This window comes from Pseudochaenichthys georgianus, chromosome 7 (assembly GCF_902827115.2).
Source record: "Pseudochaenichthys georgianus chromosome 7, fPseGeo1.2, whole genome shotgun sequence".
Lineage (NCBI taxonomy): Eukaryota > Metazoa > Chordata > Actinopteri > Perciformes > Channichthyidae > Pseudochaenichthys > Pseudochaenichthys georgianus.
The window spans coordinates 15,064,578-15,077,121 of NC_047509.1; positions in this window are offsets into that span (position 1 = coordinate 15,064,578).

The following is a 12,544-nucleotide window of genomic DNA, read 5'->3' on the forward strand; positions in this document are numbered from 1 at the left end:
GTGTGATGCTAGCTTAACTCTAGCTTAAACCAACGTGTTATCAGCAACAATTGATTCATGTCCAGGAAAGTTCAAGAACATGGTCGAAACCCCCACTGCAGATATAGCTAACCAGTACACATAACCATTGTTTATTATCTAAATGAAGCTCTGTTGCTTGGATATCACTAGATCCTGATGTCAGCGTAATATAAAAGTACATAACGATTAATGTGTAATTTAGCATAATTTACTAGCTAGCCGCTAGCTGCTAACTGCCACCTCGTTAATATAAATCCAGTGAACTATGCTATGCTGTCATGAACGCGCGGTGCTGTTACGTGTACGCAAATTCACGTGCTTAATGTGAACGAGCCTTTTGGGCGGCGTGGTTAAAGTTGCGCATTCTCTATGAGTGCACATACGGGTACTTCTCAGGCATGCCGGGTAATCTGTGACGTTTCGCTCTCTCAAAAGTTGGGCCATTTTGTCATCATGCGCCATTGAGCAACTCTCATAGGAATGAATGAGGCCCCGCCTCCCACGCTGTATCCAGTTCTTATTATACATCCATGGAACAGACACGTTAAATGAAACGAATGCACGTACTGTGCATAATCGCAAACGTTCCCGTGTAGAGGCAGGTCTGTCATTGTATTGAACGGTTGTATTTTGGATAAAAGTATTATTACGTTATTTTTACTTTGCGTATTGATTAGCCTTGAATGCAGTGACAAGTTGTATGTATACATGTGTGATAGAATTATTTTTTAAATAACATTTTACATGATAAAAATGACTCTGAATGTATATTGTTGTGTTCATATTTAAGCAATAAATTGCAAGACAGTAAGTTCTGTAATTTACATAATTCATTTCTAATGTACTTTCTATATATTTCACAGGTTACCAAGGGAAATTGAGTCATTCAGCAATTTCGTCTTCGACAGCTAATGCAGAGTAAGTTCATCAACTCAGTACTGTTTAAGTTGACATATAAATGTTTTTGTAACATGGTTTAGTTTCAAGAGGTTTAAAGATTGAATTCATTTGTTTTTTTCAGATTCCACTAGATGGGTGTGCAAAACATGTAGCTTTGAATCTAACAAAAGGACAGGATTGTTAAAGCACTACAGGCTAAAAAATGTAAATGGTGGACGCTGCAACTCAATCAATCAATCAATCAATGTTTATTTATATAGCCCAATATCACAAATGTTACATTTGTCTCAGTGGTCTTCACAGTGTGTACAGAATATCAGTCCCAACTCAGTCCCTTGTCTTTATACAGATTGCCCTTGTTCGTTTAAAACATTTAATGCCCTTCGTGCCCATTTGTCCCGACAGCACACAGAGTCAGTAACACTAGGTCTTTCATTTAATTGTCTACTATGCAATTCTAGTTTTCATTCAGGGAGGATATATCTTGAACATCTTGGTAGGCATTTAAGGAGGTTTGAAGTAGTCGCGTGTGTATTCAAAGATTGCAGCTTCAGTACAAACATATATGATATATTCAACCTTTGTTACTCATAGACACAGGAAACATTCTCAACATGGCCCTGAACAATTTAAAACTGAGGTATTGAAAAGATACCCTGATCCCACTGTTGCTCAGGATGAGTCTCTGTTTACGGAGGATGAGGATGATGGCCCTGAGCATTTTGTAGAGGAAGCAGAGGATTTATCTCAGGTTATAAAGGAGAAGTTTGGCCACCTCTTACTAAAACTAGAGAGCACTTTCAATGTTCCAAACAAGTGTATTGACACAATTGTAGATGAGCTACAGTTCATATCCTGCTCTGCATCTGGTCCAGTTTTAAGATATGTGATTGAGTCCACTTTAAAAAGCCATAACTGTGATTTGGATGAAGCTGTAATCTCAGATTTGGTGAAAAATCTCTGTGAGTCACACCCTATAAATTCAGTTTTGGGAACAGATGGACCTTTTACTACTTCGTACAAGAGAAGAGAATTTATGAAGAAACATTTTTTCGTTGTTGAACCAAAAGAGTACATACTGGATAAGAGAGAGGGTAAAACATTCCAGTATGTACTTATATTGCAGTCCTTGTTGCAGTTATTAAACAATAAGAATATCCAAGAAAAGGCACTAGTTAGTGAAAGAAACTCTGAAAGTACTTCACAATATCTGTCCTTTCATGATGGATCTCACTATCAGAAAAATGATTTTTTTTTTCTCTGCAGAGGAGGACAGAATTAGTATCATTCTGCACATTGATGACTTTGAGGTATGTAATCCTCTTGGGACTTCCCGAAAAAAGCACAAAGTCACGGCTGTGTATTGGGTGCTGGGAGACATTCCAGCACAGTCACGATCAACATTGGACTCTATTCATTTAGCTATTCTGTGTAAGGCACAGGACACTAAGCAGTTTGGATTCCAGAGAGTTTTAGAGCCACTTTTAACCGATCTGAAAAGCTTGGAGAAAGATGGTATTTTTGTTACAGCTTTGGGAAAAGTCATCAGAGGGACTGTGGTGAGTGTGGTGGCAGATCATTTGGGTGCCCATTCTGTAGCAGGATTTGTCGAAAGCTTTATGTCTTCTCATGTCTGTCGGTTTTGTCTCGGGAGCGGTCCGACTTTCAGTCTAAAAAAGTAAGATCTGGCTTTTTCCAACAAAGAACTAAAGACAGCTTTGTCTAGTCTGAATCACACTCATTGCAATGGTGTGAAAAAAAAGTGTGCACTATCTGAAACACTTGACCATTTCCATGTAACATCTGGTTACCCTCCAGATGTTTTACATGATCTTCTTGAGGGCATTGTTCCAGTGGAGTTGGCATTGTCATTTGAAATCTTGATCAAGAAGAAATATTTTTCTCTCATGGAACTCAATGACTCCATTCGACAGTTCCCATTTAAGTGGAGCGATAAAACAAATCGCCCTCATCTTGTCCCTGGTAACTTTGCCAAACGAAGATCGCAATTGTTGTAGTTACTTGTGGGCTACTTAACATGAATAATCACAGTTACTATCCTTTTACTCCATCACATTTCAAAAAGAAATAGGCTATTGTTATTTTAACTCCACCACAGTAATCCATCATCAACTTTACTTTTTAGATAAAGTAAAACCAATATCCAAAAACTTATGAGGCGCGTTTGTTAAAAATAAGTCGATAAGAGACTAATTGGCCATCTTTGTCTGCTCGCAGACTTTCCCATTGGTTGGGTTTTATTTATAAATCTCTGCTTGGGTTGGTTCCCTCCTACATTTGCACATATATGTGTCAAAGAGAAAGTCCATATGGCCTGCACTCCCAAGATTTTATTCAGATGCTGGTTCCTACAGTGAGAACAAAACTGGGAAAAACAGCTTTTAGATATGCTGCCCCCACAGCTTGGAACAATGTACAGAAGGAGCTGAAACTCTCAGATTTAGTCACTATGGGGGAATTCAGGTCCATCTTAAAGGACAGAGAACACAACACCATTGGTCGATGTGAGTGCTCGTATATCCTGAAATCGTTTTAAAATATTGCCAGTTTTTGAATGATTATAATAGTTTGTTTTACTTCGCATATTGACTGGCTAATGTGCCATTTTATTTGTGTTTTACAGCTGTATTTGTCTGCCTTTCATGTCTGTGTTTTATATGTTGTAACTTTGTACATGCTGCCCTTCTTGGCCAGGTCACTCTTGGAAAAGAGATTTTAATCTCAATGAGTTTTTTTACCTGGTTAAATAAAGGATATATATCAGTGGGAGGCAATGCCCATGAAAACTGGTGTTTGCTGCATTTGCTTCCTCTGATAATAGTTTTAAAAGTACCGGAACATGAGCCAGTGTGGCAGATGCTGATGATCTTGAAAGACATAGTGGACCTTGTGATGTCCCTAGTCCATACAGAGGAAAGCATTTGTTATCTTGACAGTTTGATCTCTGAGCACCGATGGAGATTCCTTGAAGCGTTTCCCCAACAAAAGCTCCGTCCTGAGCACCACTTCCTTGAGCACTATCCTCAGCTCATTCGGGAATTTGGCCCTGTGGTTGCCCTGTGGACAATGAGATTTGAGGCTAAACACAGCTTCTTTAAGAGAATTGTCAGACAAACGGGCTGTTTTAGGAATATCTTGCTGTCCCTTGCAAATAAGCACCAGCTCATGATTGCACACCATCTCCATGATTCAAATGCAGTCAAACCATCACTGTCAGTCACAAAAACAACAGAGGTCTCTTTAGATGTACTTAAGGATGACATAAAAGACATGGTGAAGTGTAGATATCCAACTGTCACAACAGTACATGTTGCAAGTATTGTGTGCTTTTTAGGCACCAACTATGTTACTGGGATGATGGTGTGTTATGGTTCTACCGCAGGATTGCCTGACTTTGCCGAGGTGTTACAGATGATGTTGATTCGTGACAAACTGGCCTTTGTTGTCAGACTACAAAACACATGGGCACCTTAGGAGCTACGAGTTAGAGAACACCAGCAATGTGCAATTACTAGAGCAAAAAGAGATGGCTGATTTTTGCCCTTTGGCTGCATACACTCTAGCAGGAAGACGACTGACTACTTTGAAGCACTACATTTGCCTCCTATTAGTTGTGAAATGTGAGTACAAGTTGTTGCCATTCTTTATCAGTGGGATTGATTTCAAGTTGATTCATTCTTTATTTCTCTGTTTCTGATGCAGCTTCTTCTGTCGAAATGGATACAACACCTGCAAAGCTCCGTATCATTTTTTAACATAATGATATTCGCAAACTGGTTCTGCCCTCGGGAATCCCAAGAACACTTGAGGAACTTATTTGTGAACTTCAAGAGGCATTTCATATTCCAGGGGAGTTTACTGTGATGTATCAAGACTAGTGCTGTAGCGACGCGTCGACTTCAAAATATCGTCGACGACATATTTCCGCGTCGACGCATCGCTACACACACGTGGGTGTGTAAACAAAGCAACAAGCAGTTCGCAATCGCACTTTAAACACAATGGAGACTGAAACGGCTACCACCTCCTCCTCACAGGATTGCGCACGAAGCCCTCAAACGAAAACATCTCGCCCTAGGTCTTCAAAAGCATGGGAATATTTTAAAGTTAGTCCAAAACGCAAAGATATTGTCATTTGCAGTCTTTGCCAAATGGAGTTGGCATATCACACAAGCACAACGGCTATGTTGGACCATTTAAAGCGGCAGCTAGCTGTGGTGGCTACCATTAGCAGCTAGCATTTGCTCTCCGATTTTTACATAAAAATGGAATTATGGATTATAAATTCAATCGTTTTTTTTATACATAGACGTTAAAAACCTATGGATTAACCGATTCAGCCGCGTTTTTTCTCATTTTAATGCCATTGAACACGGATTGACAGCTACGGTGGTGAGACGATCTCCCTAGAAGCTCTGTAAAGGTACGTGTTGTGATGACTGTATTTGCTTCCCCTGTCGCGAGTCCGGATCACTCAGTGATGATACTATATACTTACATAATCTGTGGAGTCTCAGCTTTAATCGGATATCTTGTATGTGCAGCTACGATAAGTAATAAGGGTACTTTTATCTTGAGTTCTGTGCCAATGTCCGTTGGCATTTTTCGCTCATGGGTCATTTAGATGCTTCTTATGAGACTTGTGTTTTGTTTTGGTAAACATGGTTTGTATCGTCAGTTAGCTGAGATTATTTCCGTTAATCTGGTATAACACATTAATAGTTTGTTAAATATTAAGATCCCCTGAGACACAGTATCGTAAAAAAAAATATATCGCCCGATTAATCGTTTTCGAAATAATCGTTTCCCCCCAGCACTAATCAAGACATGGATTTTGATGGCCAGTTTTGCACTTTGAGCTGCATTGAAGATGTAGAAGACAAGGGAACACTAAAGGTTTTTCAAACTGAACCAATTGTCCTTAATCTCAGTCCTGTGGAAGTATTGGATATTGACTCCTCAATAGCAGAACAATCTTCTGACAACTCCTCTCGCCACTCATCTGGACCTCAGGACACCATCCTGCTCTCTTCCTCTGGAACATCTTACCGGTCCGAACTGTGGGCCAGCTAAGTTTCAAGTACCTACTTTTTCTTACGATGTAGACGTTTCGCTGGAGGCAGGCAACCAGGCTTACCAAAAGGATGGCACCCTATTGAGCAATCCAAGACTACTCCTCAATAGCAGAACAATCTTCTGACAACTCCTCTCGCCACTCATCTGGACCTCAGGACACCATCCTGCTCTCTTCCTCTGGAACATCTTACCGGTCCGAACTGTGGCCAGCTAAGTTTCAAGTACCTACTTTTTCTTACGATGTAGACGTTTCGCTGGAGGCAGGCAACCAGGCTTACCAAAAGGATGGCACCCTATTGAGCAATCCAAGACTGAGAAGTAGCGTACTTGAGAAATTAGCTGAGGAAATATTTCGCTAAACAGCATACCCAACCGGTGTACAAGTTTTAGCTGTGCTAGAAGCCTTGTTAGAAAAGTACCCATGCCTCAAAGAGCCAGGGTCTTTTAATGGCATGTATGGTTGGCAGCAGAGGATCAGATATAAAATGGGCAATTACCGGGCAAAATTAAGATGCCGTAAATGTGCCTGCCCAGAGTTGGAGGTGAACTCGCGTAAAAGTCAGGCGTCAAATAAAAGGGGCCCCAAAGGCATCAAAAGGCCTAAGAAAGCTGAAGTGAACTACCTGCCACCACTGCCATTTGGGGAGACAGGTGACACTTTAGAGAGGGAGAGAATAGACTTACTGAACGACATAAAGAAGAAAAACAATGACAAGATCATTGGTGAAAAAATTGAGAGGTCTTTCTCCTACCGAAGACTAGAAGTTGTCCAGCATTGCCCTGCAGTCCACGACTTCATGGAGAGATGGCCCGCAATGCTCTCCGAACTTCAGGTAAATCCAGCTCTTCGTGTGTTTCTCTACCTGATGCTGAGATTGCTGTGATTGACTGCATTACTTTTAGCTAGGTGTACCTTATTAATTGGGTAATCATTATTGTTGCAACACAGCACATGACATGTGTTTTTATCACCTTGTTGTTTCAGATCAAAGAGGAGTTCCGAAGGATTACAACAATTAATCTCGAGCGAACCTTTTTGACCAAACTGCGCTGCAGATCGGGCAGAGCTGCAGATCGGGTAGTGACTGTCACTACCCGATCCGTCCCCCTGCCCGATCGATACTGCGCATGTGCGAGATGGTCTGCCATATTGGACAACTCCGGACGGCAACCCAAGATGGACACTTGACACAGTGGATTTTAGCAAAGCTCAAAAAGAAAACTCGAGAGAGATGAGTTATTGTTATTACAACGTGACTTCACTATTATTTAACAACTCTTTTTATTGGGTTCTTTTATTTGGGTTTAAGTACATTGTCAGAATAAGTGAGGAATGAATTTAACTTCTGTTAGACAGCCATATGCCATACATTTTTGCATACATTCACAGTAAATATGTATTCAGTATGATAGCTGTCTAACAGAAGTTAAATTAATTCCTCACTTATTCTGACAATGTACTTAACCCCAAATAAAAGAACCCAATAAAAAGAGTTGTTAAATAATAGTGAAGTCACGTTGTAATAACAATAACTCATCTCTCTCGAGTTTTCTTTTTGAGCTTTGCTAAAAGCCACTGTGTCAAGTGTCCATCTTGGGTTGCCGTCCGGAGTTGTCCAATATGGTGGACCATCTCGCACATGCGCAGTACCGATCGGGCAGGGGGACGGATCGGGTAGTGACAGTGACAACCATAGATATATATAAACACTAGATGGCTCATGGGAGATTTTCCAGCGTAGCTGACCGGCCGCCATCTTGCCACAGTCAACAGTTACTCTGATTTGCGTTATGGTAGCTAAGCTGTTGTAAGGTGAGTGATCTGCACAAACATACTCTTAACTCGCTGAAATCTTGACTGATTTACAAACGGTTTGGTTTATTATAAACATTATTAGCATGGTTATGATACAGAATGCTTGGACATGTTGAAATTGCAGCTTTTCTTTGTGTATGTGGTTGTATTTATTAGCTGGCTAATAACAAGAGGCTGTGAGTGAGACCTAGTATTACAAAGTTGACCCAGCAACTTTACACCAGTGGGAGAGACAGAACTGCTCTTTCTTTTCAACATAACTTAAGTTACACATGATTTCTTCCAAGTGGTTTGGCTTGTTAAAAACATCTTGCATTATGATACAGGAATTTGCTGGCTTTGTGTTTACAGAAGTACCTGACTATGCCGGACTTTTGTGCAGCCTCCGGATGTTTAATGGCGAATCGCTACCACTAGGAGCATATATCACCACCTACTATGTATTTATTAAATCTTCATGTTCCATGAGACGCAGCACTATGTTCCCCACATATGTTTATGTTTGCTCAGTCTAATAACATGGTTGTGAAAGAATACCAAAGCTGAGGCTGGACGATGATTGACTGTTGGTGTGCCATGTGTCACCGTGTGTCTTATTGGTTTTGTGTTATACTGTATTTTATTGTGTGTGTGTGTATAGCTATTGCTTTATCTGATTAATGTTATTTTCATATGAAAGTCCATGATTATAAGTATGCAGTATCATAACTACATCTTTGATATTTATGAAAAACCAAACCGTTTGAAAATTGGTTGAAAATTGAGCAAGCTATGGTTATTTAAATAGTAAACCATAATGTTATGAATGAGAGAACTGCCTGTGGCAAGATGGCGGCCAAGTGGCAACGTCGGTCTCCATTGGCCAGCAGCGCGGGTGAGTCATCTAGTGTTTATATATATCTATGGTGACAACCGGTACGGCGGTACTCGGTAGTTGCGTCATGAGGTGCCCGTCGCCGCTTTGCCCGCCTCGCCACCGGAGCAGCAGTCTTCGTCGCCCCAAACACCGCCACCCCTCGGCGGGCCGCAAATGCCAGCTGACCTCGGCAAAACAGAGCCTGCATTTAAACAAGTTCCCAACTTTCCTGTACAGTGGGGTAAGGTGCTCATTTAGCAGCTCATGGTTTAAAAACAGATTGTCTGGAATTTCCTGTAAAAATAGATGCCATCTTCTGCTATGCCTGTAGACATTTAGGTTGAAATACATCTAACTCAGATGCCTTCACCACAATTGTACCAGAGTACCAAACGCTGTCTCCTGGTACTCATCTGAGTAACTCACTAAAATGAAATACTATATGACAGTAAAACAAGAATAGAGTTTAAAAGGGGAGTGATTTGTAAAATATCCATAAAGAAATAGAAAATCTGTTTACAGTTCTGTTTCATATGGATGTTGAGAGATGTATCCATAGATCTCTTAATTTTGCTCTCAACGTGCACCAGATTGATGCATTTAACTTCAATATTTAAAAAAAAATCTAGATCCACTCCCCACTTGTAAAAATAGCACTTTGCCCCTGCACCCCCTCTAATCTCAGATGCACCCTCAGTCATTTTGTTTACGTACAGTGAGCCTTTCTAAAATATAAAATAGTAAAGAGACAAACACACCAGCATTATAGGATATACTATGAATTTGAGCCAAATTCTTGTTTTTGTGCTGTATAAATAAATTGACTTGAAACAGTTGCTGATTTAGAGTACTGGCACCTTTTTTATTCCAATTCAAGCACTGGATGAAACATAAATTCATACAAAAAAAAGACCAACCCTGTCTCCTAAAAATTACATTCCCACAGAACTAAACTGCATTCTCAACTACGTTTAGCTAGAAACGTATTTTCCCCCACGTTACGTTTGGTATGAACATATCTGTTAAGTGTAAGTATTAATGTCTGCATGTAACTGCACTATAACTGTTCTACAGTAAGAGGGCGCTATAGGCGTAAGGAGGCGCAGCTATTGTAGCTGACGTCAGGTATCAGGTATAAGGGATTGTTCCCTCCCCTTCTATCTCTCGCTAGCTCTCATGGAGAGCAGGTCAAGTGGTGCAATGCACATATGAAAATAAACCACGCCAGTTAAGGCTAAAGAAGACCTCGTTGTCATGACCAGTTTATTGCTATACATGTGACTCTGTCAACAATATCTTAAATACATTTATTATCTTTGCCATTTATTGTCTTGCTTATAATAATGATAATAGTCATTTATAAATATCCTTTTAGAGCACACATTTCGAGAATCGGGCTCGATATATGGTTAAATTAAAATCAGTAGACGAGGCTGTAATTTCGCCAGCTGTTACTCTCATGAGCGAGGCAGAAAATAATAGTTGTATCATGCCAAAAAGCTGCTGTGTCGTTTATTGCACTTCAAACATTAAAACAAATCCAGAATTACGTGTTTCTGTACTTCCTCTAAGAAGAAAGGAGGACAGTAAAAGAAGATTTCTGTGGCTTCAGGCTTGATCGCCGTTCAAATGACAGCATTGGTTTCCCCAAAAGTGGGCAGGGCTGTACAGTAACGTAGATTTTACTCTCATCTATTATTCAAAACCATTCTACATTACATTGCCTTTAGCTGACGCTTTTATCCAAAGCCTTACAGACTTACAATAAGTACATTCGACCAGGAAGACACAGCCTTGAAGAAAACAGAATCATATAAGTACATCAGGTTTCATAGAGCCAAACATTTTAAGTGCTACTCAACTGGCTATAGATAAGCCAGTCCTTTATTAGTATATAAGTGCTCTGTTAGCAGTTATTTGTTAGTAATTCTATCGCTCGAAGTGGAGTCGAAAGAGATGAGTTTTCAGTCTGCGTCGGAAGATGTGCAGGCTTTCTGCTGTCCTGATGTAAATGGGGAGCTCATTCCACCATTTTGGAGCCAGGATAGCAAACCCACGTGTTTTTGAAAGGTTGAAGACCAGACTGTTAGGGAAATTATTGACCTAGACTCCTAGATATGACGTACAGGACCAACCCTGACGTTTGTTTATCTCCTTTAAGGACATAGGCTGCTTGAGCCATAATGTTATTGTTCCCATTCTGTGAACGGTCAACACTAGGTCACAGATGGTCTGTTGTTGTGGGTGCACTGGGACACTTCCTTCTTTGTTGTTTGTGGACTCCAAGGTATGACATCTTCGAGGCCATAAGTGACGGACGCAAGTGACTCAGTGTGCCCAACTGGTTAAACTATCTTATCAAGATATGTTGATTACTCTCTGTGAAACCAGTTAAATGGGCTAACAAGAGAGAGGTTCTCCAGAATTGACGTGGCAACTCTCCCATGCAGTCTCACCGTGACTGCTGTGACTTGTGATGTGAATGCTCCGGCCGTAACTCCAAATAAACCTCCAGTGTTTGACATCAAAGCTCCTGCTCTACCGTGTCTCTTTCCTGAGTCGGTGACTCCCACTACATTGCTACACAGCAGTTTCCACTACACAGACGAGCCGCTGCATTCTGGATGAGCTGCAGAGGTCGGATGGCACATGCAGGTAGACCAGCCAGGAGGGAGTTGCAGTAGTCTTGGCGTGAGATGAGGAGAGCCTGGACCAGAACCTGCGTTGTTTTCTGGGTCAGCTGGGGATGTATCCTCCTGATGTTGTAAAGTGTGTATCTGCAGCAGCAGGTTGTAGCAGCGATGTTTGCAGTGAAGGACAGTTTGTTATCTAGGATCACACCCAGATTCCTTGCAGTCTGAGTCGGGGAAACAACAGAGGTGCCAATGTTGATTGTCAAGTCAAGAGTGGGACAATATTCTCCCGGTAGGAAAAGCAGTTCAGTCTTGTCAAGGTTGAGCTTGAGGTGATGAGCAGACATCCACTGAGAGATGTCAGCTAGACAAGCAGAGATGCGTGCGACGACCTGGGTCTCTGAGCGGGGAAAGGACAGAATTAATTGGGTGTTGTCAGCGTAGCAGTGGTATGAAAAACCATGCGGGCTAATGACTGATCCGAGCGAGTTTGTGTACAGGGAGAAGAGGAGGGGACCAAGAACAGAGCCCTGAGGGACCCCTGTAGTTAATTGACAAGGGTCGGACTCGGACCCTCTCCAAGTTACCCTGTAGGTACGGTCTTTGAGGTATGAGGTGAGGAGGGAAATTACAGAGCATGAAACTCCAAGTGTTTGAAGAGTGCGAAGGAGGATCTGATGGTTCACCGTGTCGAATGCAGCAGACAGGTCCAACAGGATGATGAGAGAGGAGAGGGATGCTGCTTTGGCAGTGTGCAGTTCCTCAGAGACAGCAATGAGAGCAGTTTATGTGGAGTGACATGCCTTGAAACCAGACTGGTGCGGATCCAGAAGGTTGTTCTGATGGAGATAACAGGAGAGTTGTTTAAAGACGGCGCGTTCAAGTGTTTTAGACAGGAACGGGAGTAGAGAGACAGGCCTGTAGTTTATAACATCAGACGGGTTGAGAGTGGGTTTCTTTAGGAGAGGGTTTACTCTTGCCTCCTTGAGACTGTTTGGAGAGTGACCAGAAGTTAGAGAAGTGTTGATGAAATGGGTGAGAAACGGTAGAATATCAGGAGCGATAGTCTGAAGGAGGTTTGAGGGGATAGGGTCCAGAGGACAGGTGGTAGGGCGGGCAGAGGTAATGAGGGTAAGAACCTCACTTGGAGAGAGAGGGGAAAAGGAGGTTAGTGTGTGGGTGAAAGGAGGGTCTGGTGACCCAGCGGTGAGTAAAGGTGAG